The sequence below is a fragment of the Antechinus flavipes genome, chromosome 3 (genome assembly GCF_016432865.1).
Source record: "Antechinus flavipes isolate AdamAnt ecotype Samford, QLD, Australia chromosome 3, AdamAnt_v2, whole genome shotgun sequence".
NCBI lineage: Eukaryota > Metazoa > Chordata > Mammalia > Dasyuromorphia > Dasyuridae > Antechinus > Antechinus flavipes.
The window spans coordinates 11,600,741-11,616,455 of NC_067400.1; positions in this window are offsets into that span (position 1 = coordinate 11,600,741).

Consider the following 15,715-nt stretch of genomic DNA (forward strand, 5'->3'; position numbering starts at 1 on the left):
GGAGATTGGTTCAGAAGGCTCACAGTATGGTAGATGTGGGGCTGGAAAGAACCTCACACGCTATCTACTGCGACCCTCTCATTTCACAGTTGGGGAAATCGAGACCCAGCAAGATTAAACAATTTAGCCAAAGTCACACAGACTGGAAATAAGGCTCACCAAATGTCAGGTCAAGACTCGAAGGAATAATGGTCTCCAGATGTGCCGAAGATAGCATACTACTGGCAAATGAGTCATTTAAGATGAAAGCAGATAAAGGAGGGGTTATCCTTAAGGGCATTGGGATTTGGAGAGTTTTTCTTTCTATTTTGGAACAGACCTATAATTTCATTGATGTTCACGTGATCATATCAGTCTATGAGTTCCTCAAGTGAAAGGACTATCCTTTGCCTTTCTCTTATCCCCAGCATTTAGCACAGTTCTTGGTACATGGTAGGTGCTTAATAAATGTTTATTCACTGACTGAATGAACATAGGGGGCTCCCTAGTGAGAAAGCTTCTTCTATCAACACAATTCAATATTAACCATTTAACTTGCTTAGAAACATCCTGGAATACTGAGAGGTTAAATGATTTGCCCAAACTCACACAGTCAGATATTTTGAAGGGTAAGTCTTAAACTCAGAGCTTGTGGACATGGAGACTGTCTCTCAGTGTCATTACAACTCAGTGTTCTGAAGATTGATAATTAAAAGTCAATGAGGCTCTTGTCCCGCCTCACGCATAAGGCCCACCGTGATTCTCCCTCTTGTACCTCTATTGTCAGCGTCCTTTCCACTTCAAAATGACTTCATAATGATTTTGAATCTATTTTATGTTTTCTTCTCTGCAGATCTGGTATTTCCCTCAGTAGAATGAAAACTATTTAAGGGCAAATATTTCCATTTTGCTTTACTGGCATGGCAGCAGGCAGATAGTAGGTACGCTTGATGAAAGAATCAATGGATCAAACCAACAATGGCTTTTCTCTAAAGTGTGTATAGATTTAAACTCAAACTTTTGAGGAAGGTAGAAAGATAACTGAGAGAGACCGACTTTTGAGGAAGGGATAGAAAGATAACTGAAAGAGACTGACTTTTGAGGAAGGGATAGAGAGATAACTGAGAGAGATCAAGTATTCTTTTACTCACCTACTACTACTACTACTACTGATACTATTCATACTACTATTGTTACTACTAATACTACTACTGCTACTACTACTACTGCTACTATTATTACTTCTACTTCTACTACTGCTAACACTAATACTAATACTGCTATTATTACTACTACTACTACTGCTATTACTACTGCTACTACTACTATTACTTCTACTAATGCTGCTGTTATTATTACTACTACTGCTACTATCTTTTATTGTTACTCTTTCTCTTCCTTTTACTCTTCCTCTTCCTCTGCCTTCATTACCTTTCTTTCCCACCTAAACCTCCTCCTTCTCCTCTCCCTTCCTCTCCCACTACTCTTTTTTCCCTTGTGTGTAGTGGGAGGGAATGGAGAGAGGCAGGCAATGAACACTGTAGAACTAAAGATTAAAGAAAACTCAGAGACCCAATGAGAGTTCTCGTTTTACCAATAAAGAAACTGAGGTCCAAGTGAAGCTTTGAAGGGACATGCTCAAGGTCCCTTCACAAGTAGTAAATATCAGAGGCAGGGTTTGAACTGAAGTCCTCTGACTGAAGTAAAAACTTTTCTCACCTGATATATCCCAGTTATGTCATGCACGGTGGGATCATCCCATTTATTAGAAAGCTATTATGTACCAAGGCCTGTGCTAGCTGCTAAAGATATATGAAGATAAATGAAATATTTGTTTGTAAGGATATTCTATTCTAGGTGGAAGGGGAGAAAATATGGGCAAATATTATTTTATCCAAAATAAATATATTCAAATGAAATGAAAAGTCATTTTTTGAGGGGGTAAGGGAGACACAAACACCATCAAGTCTTAATATCCTAGAGTCATGGAGCTTTGGCTGCAGCCCACCCCAATTCTTCTTTGGGAAAAGAGCATTAAGTTTATTAGGCATACAAAATTAAATCAGACATTCAATCTTTCCAGGAAATTCTAGCTTAAAGAGAAATTTACAAATCATCCTTCAGTAGTAATGCTCAATTGGCTAAATCAGAAAACTTTCTAACTTGGAACACCACCTCCTACACCCTAGAGTCAAGCAGAGAAAGTAGGTGGACAGGAGTAAGGGATGAGAGACAGAGGGATTGTGCCCACATATCGACAGAAAGGCAAGGACACTAAGAGGATGCTGCCAATTTGAAGAATAAGAAATAAAGAAATAATCCCCCGAGACGCCAATTTCAGGTTGTATGATGAGATAAAGAATCCATATAGAGCTAATTAGGTGATCCCTTTAAGAACAGCAAGCTTCATCCACAGCCAGGTTCAAACCACCCTTTAAAGAGTTTGAGAGACAGCACGTGCCTTTCTCATTCTTTTCCAAATTGACTAAGGTCTTGCCAACTCTTCAATTTAAATTCTTCTTTAAACTGTCTTGCAGCTATTCCAAATATCTCTGATTTATGATAGAAAGGATGCTTTATTTGTTTTAAAATTATTCTGCTCCTGATCACTTGTCTGGCATTTCAATTACTGCTGTCAATTACAAAATCCCTTTATCCTCAATTCTCTTGCAACCAGCCTTTCACCAAGTGCAGCATGGAGTCCATTTCCTATATCTACAAAAGCAGACTGTTCACTATTCATGCTGCAGTGTAGAAGGGGAACATGTATCCCTTCTGGGACCTACTGAAAATCCTTGATTTATAAAATGCACCTTGAACTTGCTAAGCCTAGTTTCTCTTAATTGTTTGATAGTGACTGAATAAATATTTCTTAATCTAATTCAATTACCCCCAAAAAAGATATTAAGCATCAGTTGTAAAAGTTGGTAGCAGGAGAAATGAAGACAAACATGACTCAATTTCAACCATTTATTGGAATACATTTCATATGTAAATAATAATAACAATAGCCAGCATTTATTCACTTTGTGGTTAGCAAAATGGTTTACAAAAGTTATCTCACTCTATTCTCAGATGAGTACCTAAAAGAGCATTTGATAAGTAAGGTCTGCAATAATTAGGTGAACATAAGAAAATATCCCAGAAGAGGGAAGTCCCAGTTTCAGAAATCATCTTAGCCAATTTTATAATCCTTCTTATCTCATCAAGATTAGTATTTTACTTTATGACAATGGTAGGATGAGAAATTCTTGGGGGAAAAAATTCTGAGGATAACGGAAGAAGCAATTTACATGAGGAAGATATAGAGTTGTCTAAAGAATGATATAAAGTATTAAATTTAGGTTTAAAAAAGAAGTAAAGAAGTTGGAATCTAGAAGAGATAAAAGATGAATAAAGGAGAAAGGATAATATTGTCTTGCACAAATTATCCTTAAAGTGCTAAAATCTCAAGGCACACTAAAGCTGTGAAGGCAAACTGAAGACAAGCAAAAGGATTTTTAAGACATTTATTTTGGAAAAAAAAGAGAAAGGTCAGAAGATTAATATGGATGTGATAATGCAGTGAAAGTGTTGACTGTGGAAGCAAAGGGCAGGGATCTAAGTTCCCAATCTGCCATTAATACCTGTGGGATCTTGGGGCAAATTTTTCCACTTTTCAATTTCCTCAACAGCAAAATGAGTGACATGAATGAAATGTTCTCAGGAAACAAACTAGGAATTCTAAATGGAACCTGCAAAGTGACCCATTTAGACTTTACATAAAGGAACCTTAATAGCACTTAAATCTCCATGAGTTTTTAGGAGGTAAGAGAAGCCTCTTCACTGGAGGCATTTAAGCAAAGGCAGATGGGCAACTGTTATGTCTGTCATGGATGGAAATCTTGATGAGAAGGGGATTGGAGAAGGTGGTCTCTGACATCCTTCTCAGTTCTGAGATTGTGATTTGGATTCGTTTTCCTGCTAACCAAAAGATTTAGAAGTCAATCACTGAAAGGAATCAATCAACATTTATTAAGCACCTACTAAGTTCCAAGCATTCGGCTAAATGCACAATGGAACTTTCAAAGAATCTTGCTCTCACATTGCCAGTCTGATTCTTTTATTCTTCCTATTATTTTTACATATCCTTCTGGGATTGTAAGGCAATATACATAGTGGAAAAGTCATTGGAGTCAGAGAAGACCAGTTCAGAGTCTGCATCTAAATGAGTCATTAACATTCTTTGGGCTCATTTTGTCAAAAGACAAAACTCCAAGGTCTTGAAAGTCCTAGTCACAAGTTTATGATACTATCAATAATAAGATAAGAACTTTAATAGAGGGGATATTTATTAAGCACCTACTAAGTGCTTAGGTGGGCAGCTAGAAAATATAATGGATTGAGCTCTAGGATTGGAATCAGGAAGACTCATCTCCCTGAGTTCAAATCCAACATCAGAGACTTATTTGCTGTGTCATTCTAGGCAAATCACTTAACTGTATGTCTCAGTCTCCTCATCTAAAAAATGAACTGGAGAAGGAAATGACACTTTTTTTTTAAACGTATTAATCATTTCCAATGAAAAAAGTAGAAGTGATTAGAAAATTTGACTTCAAGTATAAGACTTAAGAGAAACATGAAAAAGGAAACATGAAATAGAAATTATAAAGGACTCGATAAAGTTAAACTATTTATCTTTCAATAAGATGATTCATGTATGTTCTAAGATCTTAATAATTATTGGAGCACTTATGAAAATTCTACATAGAAAGAAAATGTGGGATAAGTCAACTATGTTGAAATAATGTTTTAAAAAATGGATAAATGAGAAAGATAGATGCCTTGAGAGAAAAAAGAAGGGAATGGAAGAATGGGGAATATCTTTACAATAAAGAAGAAAATGATATTGGGGGAACAGGCAATGCTTGGACCTCACATCTAAATTGGTTCCAAAAGAGAATATCTATTGATAGATAGATATGTGTGTATACAGGTATCCACATGCATCCATGCATCTATATCTACATATTCAATTGGTAACAAAAATCTATCCCAGAAGAGGGAAGTCCTAGTTTCAGAAATCATCTTAGCTAATTTTATACTCCTTCTTATTTCATCAAGATTAGTATTCTACTTTATGACAATGGTAGGATGAGAAGTTTTGGGGAGAAAAAATTCTGAGGATAATGGAAGAAGTAATCTACACTAGGAAGATAGAGAGTTGTCTAAAGGAAAATATAAGTAAGGAAGTAGGAGGGAAGAAAGATAAAAAGAAGTGGGGGCTGATGAAAGGGAGAATAGATAAGAGAAGGCAATGGTGAAAAACAAAAATAGACTTTAGAGAATAAACAGAGAAAAGATTAAACAGAAGGAAATAAAACAGAAGAAAATGCATGGTTAGTAATAACTGTAAATATGAATGGGCTGAACCAATACATAAAATGGAAAAGGATAGCAGAATAGATTAGAAACCAGAATGCAACAATGTTATTAATAAGAAACATATTTGAAATAGATACACAGAGTTAAATTTTTTAAATAACTTTTTATTGATAGAACTCATGCCAGGGTAATTTTTTACAACATTATCCCTTGCATTCACTTCTGTTCCAATTTTTCCCCTCCTTCCCTCCACCCCCTCCCCCAGATGGCAAGCAATCCTTTACATGTTGAATAGGTTACAGTATATCCTGAATACAATATACGTGTGCAGAACTGAACAGTTTTCTTGTTGCACAGGGAGAATTGAATTCAGAAGGTATAAATAATCTGGGAAGAACAAACAAAAATGCAAGCAGTTTATATTTATCTCCCAGTGTTCTTTCTTTGGGTGTAGCTGCTTCTGTCCAAGTTTGATCAATTGTAACTGAATTAGCTCTCTTTATCAAAGAAATCCACTTCCATCAGAATACATCCTCAAACAGTATCATTGTTGAGGTATATAATGATCTCCTGGTTCTGCTCATTTCACTTAGCATCAGTTCATGTAAGTCTCGCCAGTCCTCTCTGTATTCATCCTGTTGGTCATTCCTTACAGAACAATAATATTCCATAACATTCATATACCACAATTTACTCAACCATTCTCCAATGGATGGGCATCCATTCATTTTCCAGGTTCTAGACACTACAAACAGGGCTGCCACAAACATTTTGGCACATACAGGTCCCTTTCCCTTCTTTAGTATCTCTTTGGGGTATAAGCCCAGTAGAAACACTGCTGGATCAAAGGGTATGCACAGTTTGATAACTTTTTGAGCATAGTTCCAAATTGCTCTCCAGAATGGCTGGATGTGTTCATAATTCCACCAACAATGTATCAGTGTCCCTTAAATAGAGTTAAAATAAAAAAATGGAGTAAAGTCTCTTATGTTCAAGCTGAAGTAAACAAGGTAGGAATAGCAATCTTGATCTCAGGCAAAGCAAAAGCAAAAATAGACCTAATTAAAAAGAGATTAGCAAAGAAACTACATGTTGCTAAAAGGTACCATCAATACTAAACTTAAATTCATTAAATGTCATAGCATCTAAATTCTTAAAAGAAAAGTTAAATGAGTGATAGGAAAAAATAGACATTAAATTACAGTAGGGGCTCCTCAGCTTTCTCTTCTCAAAACTAGATAAATCTAATCACATAATAAGTAGAAAGAAGGCAAGAAGAAGAATGATAAAATCTTAGAAAAAACTAGCTAAGATAGGCCTCTAAAAAAACTGAATAGGAATAGAAAGGAATATAGCTTTTTCTCAGCTATACACGTAACATTTGTAAAAATTGGCTATGTATTAGGGCATAAAAATCTTACAACTAAATATAGAAAAGCAGAATATCAAATGGATTTTTTCATACCATAATGTAATAAAAATTATATTTAATAGAAGGCCATAGAGGCATACAGTGAAAACTAAATCATCTAATCCTAAAAAAAAAAAAAAAAATGAGTGGATCAAAGAACAAATTAAAGAAACAATCAATAATTTCATTAAAGAGAATAACAACATAAGGCAAAATTTGCGGGATGCAGCCAAAGCTGTACTTCAGGGAAAATTTCCTTCTCTATATGCAAAAATCAATAAAAGAGAGAAAGAGCTGCAATAAAAAAAAAAAAACCTAGGGAAAACAAATTTAAAATCTCCATTTAAACATTAAATCAGAAATATTGAAAATCAAAGGAGAAATTAATACAATTTAAAGTTTAAAATTAAATTAATAAATAAAACTAGGAGCTGGTTTAAGGAGGGGAGGGAATCAGCAAAATAAACAAACTATTGATTAGATTTAAGAAGAAGAAAGAAGAAAATCAAATTATTACTATTATAAATGAAAAGGGTGAATGAACCATCAATGAAAATAAAATCAAAGCAATTATTAGAAGTTGTTTTGCCCGGTTATATGCCAGTAAAATAAACAATTTAAATGAAATGGACGAAAACTTTAAAAAAATATATAAACTGTTGCAGATTAATGGAAATGGACATAAAAGCCTTTAAAAACCCAGTCATAGAAATATAAATTGAGCAAGCCAGCAGTGAGTTTTCTAAGGAAAAAAAATTCCCTGGATATAACAAAATTTACAAGTGAAACATACTAAACATTTAAGAAACAATTAATCCCAATCCTATATAAACTATTTGAAAAAAATGGATAAGCAATCTTACAAATTTCTTTTATGATACTAATATAGTTTTCACATCTAAATCAGGGAGAGAAAAACAGAGAAATTATCAGCTAATTTCCTTAATGAAGATTGGTGAGAAAATTTTAGATGAAATACTAGCTAAGAGATTACAGCAACATATCACAAAGATTATATACTATTGTCACGTGCATTTTATACCAGGAATGCAGCAAGTATTGGAAATATTAGGAAATGCTATCAGCAAAATCGAACATATTAATAACAATAACAATAATTAATAACAATAACAATAATGACATCAATTAATTAATAACAATAACTAATCATATTATTAGATCAACAGGTAATAAAAAAGTTTTTTTTTGACAATTTAGCAACATTTCTATTAAAAATATTAGAAAACAAAGTAGTAAGTGGAACTTTTCTTAAAACAAATACTATTTTTCTAAAACTAAGAATAAGCATTGTCTGTACTGATAAGATCAACAGTGAAGCAAAGATCTCCATTATCCCCACTGTTATTCAATATTGTTACTAGCAATAGTAGTTATAGCAGTAAAACAAGAAAAAATGAAGTAATACAAATGAGCAATGAGCAAACAAAACTCTCATTCTTTGCAGATGATAGGATGATACATTTAGAAAACCCTAAAGAATCAATGAAAAAAATGGTGGAAATAATTGACAACTTTAGCAAAGTTGTAGTTTGCAAAATAGACTTACTTGATCATCAACGTTTCAATATAGTACAAAAAAAAACTGAGCAAAAAGAGATAGAAAGAGGAATTCCACTTAAACTAATTGTAGGCAACATAAACTCCTTGACAATCTACCCATCAAGACAAACTTAGGGATCATCTTAACACAATTATAAAATATTTTTTCACACAAATAAAGAAAATCTTGCTAACTGAAGAAATATTAATTGATCATGATTAGTCTAAGTTAATGTATAGCAATCAAAGTACTAAAAAATATATTATAGAGCTGAGCAAAACATCAGAAGGATTCATCTAGAAGAACAAAATATCAAAAATATCAATTGTTAATGTAAAAGAATGTTAAAGAAAGCAGCTTATCAGTTCCAAAGTACAAACTGTAATAAAAAAAAGTAATATGGTACTAGTTAAGAAATACATTGGTGGAATAGTAGAATAGATTCAGTACACAATGCACAGTAGTAAAAGGCTATAGTAATTTATTATTTGATAAATCCAAAAAATACAAACTTTATAGGTAAGAACTCAACATTTGACAAAAATTTCTGGGAAAAGTAGAAAGCAATTAAGTAGAATCTAGAAATATTTTACACTGTATGCCAAGATAAGATAATAAATGAATTATTTAAACATAGTGATATCATAAATATGTTATAGGGAAGTATTTATGATCAAACAAAAGATAAAGAGGATCACAGGAAGTAAAATGAATAAGTTTGATTATACAAAATTAAACTTTTACACAAACACAATTAACATAACCAAAATTAGAAAGATAGTAGGAATATTTTATACAGTAAGTTTCTCTGACAAAAGTCTCACTTTTCAAATATATAGGAAACTGAGATAAATTGTAAAAATAAGCCATTTCCTTATTGATAAGTAGTCATAGGATTCAAATAGGCAGTTTTCAGAAAAATGAAACAATAATCACATGAAAAAATGTTCTAAATCAGTACTCAATAGTGAGTACAAATTAAAACAACTCTAAAGTGTCATATCATAATTATCAGGTTATCTAAGATGGCTATAAAGAAATGACAAATTCTGGAAGGGAGTGGAAAAATTGGGACACTAATGCATTATTGGTGGAGTTATATTCCAAGCATTCTGGAATTCTGGGCAAAGACTTAAAAAACTGCATACCTTTTGACTCTGCAATACTACTACTAGGCCTGTACCCCAAAGACACAAAATAAAAGGAAGAAGGATCTCTTTGTATAAAAATACCTTTAGCTTTTTTTGTTTCTTTGTTTTGTTTTGTTTTTGTTTTTGTTTTTGTTTTTTTGGTGGCAGCGAATTTGAAATTGAAGGGATACCTATCCACTAGGAAATAGCTAAACATGTTATGATATATGATTGTGATTGAATACTATTGTACTAGAAAAAAAATTCAATTGGGATGTTTTTTTAGAAAAAAAAATACTTGAGATGCCTAATATGAACTCATACAGAATTAAGTGAGTAGAACCAGGAGAATATTGTACACAATAACAATGATATTATAATAATGATCAACTGGGAAAACTTAGCTACTCTGATTAATTCAATAATCCAAAATAATTACAAAGGATCCATGATAGAAAATCCTATCCACCTCAAGAGAGAGAACTGATTAGATCTGAATATAAACTGAAATATACTTTTACATTTTTTTTCTTTAATTGTTTTATTTTGTTTGCATGCTATTTTTCAACTTTACTAATGTGGAAATATATTTTGTATGACCTCACACATATATAATTTAAATCAAAAGGTTGTATATTGGGCATTCAGAAAAGACTAGCATCTCTGCTGTGAGGATTTAATGCAGTTTTTTCAGGGCTATTTATCATATTGGGTGTCCATCCAACTTTTACCTATGACTCCAAGAAACTATAGTATGGGGTGTGGTCACACCCCAGTAAAAATTGGCTCAGCAAAGAGAATAAATAAGGTTGAAGGTAACCATTAAGCTTCAAATCCTTAGTGAATTTGAGGGATGTCTATCACAAACACATGAAGTCTTCTTCTGTAGGAATGGGAAGATTAGAACAATTTGTTCCAATGGCCACAAATGTGACTGAAATAAGTATTATGAAGTATATGTATTTCTGAAATAAGTACTTATGAAATAAGTAGTATGAAGTACTAAGTCAGACATGGAAGAAGCCAAGGTCATCCACTCTGCATCCCAGGCCATTGCCAATTGACTTGACTCTTGTGCTGCCACTGTACTTTGATGCTTATAGAAGAGTGAATGAGGCTGAAGGCTGTACAATTCTACCTCATTAAATCCAAATGGACAAGTCAAGATATCTCCCCATAATGTCATTGGTCCTTTTTGAAAATGAAAGATGGACAAAAAAAAAGAACTACAGTGCAATGTCTCTCATTTTATCTGCAATGTCTCTCATTTTATCCTTGATAAAGCAGATCTTTGCAGGTTAACTGATTTATTCAAGGTAACACAGTCAGTAAAGATGGCTGCCTAACTTGTGTGAGCCTCCTCCATGAGCTCCCATCAGTTCAGTTTGGTCTCTTAACAGCTGGGCATATCTGTATAATTTAGCAAAATCAATGGGATCTTTTAACTGTGCTCTAGAAGTGTGAGGCAAGAGATTATAGAAGGTCAGGGGGGTGGGAAATGTCAAGGCAACTCACCCAAGCAGCTGTGCGTCTGTGCCAAACCCCAGTGAGAGCTATTTGTCCTTCCTGTGTGCTTTCTGGAGAATAAAATTGCAGCCAAAAATTCAAGGGAAGATTTTTTTCCCTGCCTTTTACAAGTGCTTCATTGAGATTTGTTGTTACAGACTGAGCTGTCCAAGTCCAAAGCCTGAGCCTGAAACAGAAATGTATTCCTTGGGAACAATATGTTCAACAATGTGGTTTCAATTCTTTTACTGACCACCTGCATCACTGTGGTGAGGGAAAAGTGGAGTGATGAGTAGGGAGAGACAACCTTTGGGTTGTGGTGGGATCTGTGCAGACCACGGAAAAGCAGGGAGCAGAAAGCCCCTTACCACAAATAGTGGAAGGGCTTTTATAGGATACCTTTGTCCTGGAATTGCTTGTCCAAAGGAAAGAAGGGTGAGAAAAACCACTGTATATACATATACATATATCTATATATCTATATCTATTTATATTCTACAGCTGGCAGAAAGATGAATGCCAGTTGAGGCCCGAGAAGATCATGAGAGATAAAATTCAAAAAGGGAAACAAGGATAAAAGTCATGGCCTCAGATGACTGGACAACAAAGTATGAATCATCAACAAGCAAGAAAGGGAGGTAACCTCAAGCAAGGAGCTAAACTTGCCTTCCTGAGACCTAGAGGAAAGACCTTCATGACTAGAACAGTACAGACTGTGGAATCAGCAAGACTTGGATTCAAGTCTGACCTATGGGAGCTGGGTGACTTCTCAGGGTACTTGGGCTCTTCCCTGCAATTTAAGATTCAGAATATCTGCATACTGCAATAGAACGAATGATATAGATTTGGAAATGTTGAGTTCAAATCCCATCTCTGATGCTCCCTGCTTATGTGATATTGAATGAATGACTTAATCTTAGTTTCCTCATTTGCAAAACAGTAAAGTTAGATCTCCAAGCTTCCTTCCAGTCCTAAATTCACATAGAGAAGGGGAAAATAATTAAGCACAAATATGTGCCCGGACACTGCTAAACACTTTACAAATATCATCTCATTTGATTCTCACAATAACATTGTAAGGCAGGTATCATTGTAATCCCCATTTTACACTTGAGAAAACTGAGGCAGACAAAAGTCAAATGACTTATGAAAGGTCATAGAGCTAACAAGTATTCGGGGCTGATTTCGAATTCAAATATTCCTAAATTAAAGCCCAGTGCTCTATCAGCTAAGCCATCTAGAAAATCTCCTGGTCAGCCTCGAGTGAAAATAATTTTTATACCAGAAGTTGCCAAATGACTTTTCCATATTTGAAAGAAAGCATTTTATCATCTCAGGTAAATTAATAACAACTGGCATTTTAATAGAATGCCTTGATAATTTCAGAACAGTTTTTGGACATTATCACATGACTTTATAGTTATTTCTATTAGTATCTTACTCTCCTAAGAGACAGTAAACTCCATGAAGAGGATGGGGTCTCATCGCAACTGTTTGTGACAGTGAATAAGGTCAAGGAAGCCTCAGAAATTTACCTGGTAAAGCACCCGAACTCTTGCCTCCCTCCAGTTTCCTCATTTATATAATGGGGATAATCCCCACACTTGTCTCCCAGGGTTGTTGTGAAGATCAAATGAAATCATATTTGGAAATAGCTTTGTAAACCTTTAAGTACAACCTAAACTCTAAACATTGCTTTTGTTATTATTACCTCTTCCTGAATCTTTAGTGCAGAGCTCACAAGCATAGAACATGAGTGAGTGAATGAAATGCAAAGATGCTTGTTCCTATTCTCAATCTGTCTCCTCTCCAAATCCCAGATAGCTTTGCAAATCTGCTCTAATGTTTCTTTTTTTTCCCTTGTTTCTTCACTTCTCCAATCCCATGCATGGCAGGTGCAAATGCAGTGGTCACTTTATCTCTCCACTCCCATATCTCAAAAGAAAGAAAAAAACATTCTATTTCCAAAACCAGAAAGTCTCATTTCTGGGGTATCCCTGGCTCACTAGCAATAACATTTGGGTCAGGTTTCCATGGGCACCAGTGAGGATCAGTACAATCTTTTTTATCTGTCTTTTTTTCAATCTGGCATCACCGTGCACTTTTGGGGAGTATATTTTATGTATTAATGGTATAGTCTCAATAATATATGAGTTATACCTCCCATTTTAATTAAAACCAGCATGAAGTGCCTTTCCTTTGAAGGAAGAAAAAGTAGGAAGAAACCTGTCATTTCCTTTCTACTCCTTTTAAAATTAGGGAACAAGGCTAAGGGTGGACTGATTTTGGTCTTATTCAAGTGCAGTCAGATGCCCCTGAGATTTTGCTCAGTCTTTTCCCTCATAGTTTATGATTCTGTTAGTTTTTTTCTTCCATCTGCAGTTTAACCTTCCTGGTGGCCAATAGAATTTACAAAAAGAAAAGGCATATTTTCTTAAATTTTTGCTCAGTCTGAATGTTGTCTTTTCTAAAAATTAGAAATCAACATGAAGATGTTGCTTTTTTCCACCCTCAGTTTTTGGCTGGGAGCCAAAGTATATCCCAAGACAGCCTGCTGCTGCTGTGTTTCTGGCAAGCAGACAGAGGTCCTGGGAGGCTCCCAAGGAAGCCGGTCTTTTGTGAGCTGTCCAAATCTGACTTTGCAGATGAAAGAGAATGGGATGTTGTGAAGGCCAATGGACTAATTAGTTCTTGGAGCTTCAGATAAACTCCAAATTCCCAGTACTACAGACCTAGTATTGTATGTGCTGGTATAAGAGGGAACATGGAGTAGCATGGGATACTGTTGGGATTCTCTTCAAATGAGCATAACTCAAAGGCTCATAGAGATCGAACAGAAAAGTATTTCAGAGGCCATCTTGTCCAACAGTCTCATTTTATGGCTAAGGAAACTGAGACCCAGAGATAAGGCAACTTGATAAAGAGAAAAATAAAATAAGGTTTTAAAACCAGTAAGAAAATGTATTCAGATCTTTTTCCTTCCAGATGCTAGACTTTCTTTTGTCTTATAACCTCAGTGTTCCATATGTCATTCAAGCAGAACAGAATTCAGGACCCTCATGCTCATCATTTTAGACACTAGACACAGCCTAAGACTGATAGCATTTGCTTTTGTTGTTGTTCTATTCTATTATTGCCTCATTTAGGATTTGTAGCTATCGTTCTTAAGTCATTTTCCAGTTGTATCTGATGCTCTATGGACTCCATTTGAGATTTTCTTGGGAAAGATAGTAGAGCAGTTTGCCATTTCCTTCTCCAACTTATTTTACAGATGAGGAAATGGAGCTAGCCAAACTACAGTGACTAGTGCATGGTCACACAGTGAGGAAGTTTCTGAGGCCTGATTTAAACTCAGGTAGAGGAGTCTTCCTGACCCCAGGCCCAGAACTCTATCCACTGTGGTCCACAGTGTGGACTTTCCATGCACTGAACAAACATGTGATAAATTGAAAGTAATCTCAGGAGAAAAGTATGAATGGAAAGTTGGCTTAGAAATGATGCGATGACCTCAGACTTGAAAAATATGAAGGAGCTAGAAGGTGGAGATGTGAAGAGAGAGACAAAAGAGACAGCCTTAGAAAACGCTCAAGGCTCAATGTTCAGAAGCAAACATTTCCTAGCCATTATGGGTATAATTAGTCATCAAAGAAAATGAAAACTTTCTTAGGATTTTAGTCAATATTACCCTCAAAGTTTATAAGCAATCCAACCTTTTCTTGCATGTTGAACTTTACTTGTTCTTTTCCATCTTTCATTAATTTCTTTTAAAAACCAGAGCATCCACTTCAATCTCTTTAAGCAGTTTCTTTTTTTCACTCTCACAAAATATTTTTTGTTTGGTTTTTAAAATTTCATTTTTGAGAATGTCCTATTTCTGCTCTCGGACCACTGTCTCCTGTATGACATCAAACTACTACATCATACCTCTCCTTTCTCTGAATCCTTTTTAAAACTTCTCTAGCCAAATCTAGGGTCCATTAAGCTATCAATTAACAAATATTTGTTAAGCATCTACTATGTGCTAGGCATTGTGCTAATATTGGGGATACATGTGTGAAAATTCAGCAATCCCTACTTTCTAGAAACATATTCTAATGGGGGCCCCTGCAAGTACATTTAAAAATATTTCCAACATAAATATAAAGTCAATAAAGTTGTTAAATGCAAGATAGATTGGAAGGTAGCACAGAAGTGGTTGGGAGTATCAGGAAACGTTTCTTATAGAATATGGTGTCAGACCCTTTAATCCAGAAGTGTTATTACTGGGCCTGTATCATAAAGTGATCTTAAAGAAGGGAAAGGGACCCACATGTGCAAAAATGTGCAATAAGATAATTGTATAAATATGTATACATATGTTGTATTTAACATGTTTAACATGTATGCGACTACCTGCCATCTGGGGAAGGGAGTGAAAGGAAGGAGGGGAAAAGTTGGAACAGAGGTTTTTGCATGGGTTAATGTTGAAAAATTACCCATGCATATGTTTTGTCAATAAAAAGATATAATAATAATTATTATTAATAATAATATGGTGTTAGAACTCTCTCATTTCTATTGTAAACTTTGTGATTTGTTTATGTGTCCCCAAGTCCCCTTTGACTTTTTCTTCAGTACCAGCTTCCTCCTGTGTGGTTCAGAATAACCATTCTCTAACCACTTTATTGACTTTTTAAGACATGAAACTATCATTAAGGAAAGTCATGAATTTTTCAGGTGTTCTTGGCAGAGATCATCCTCGGCACATATCGTCCCAAGTGCCCG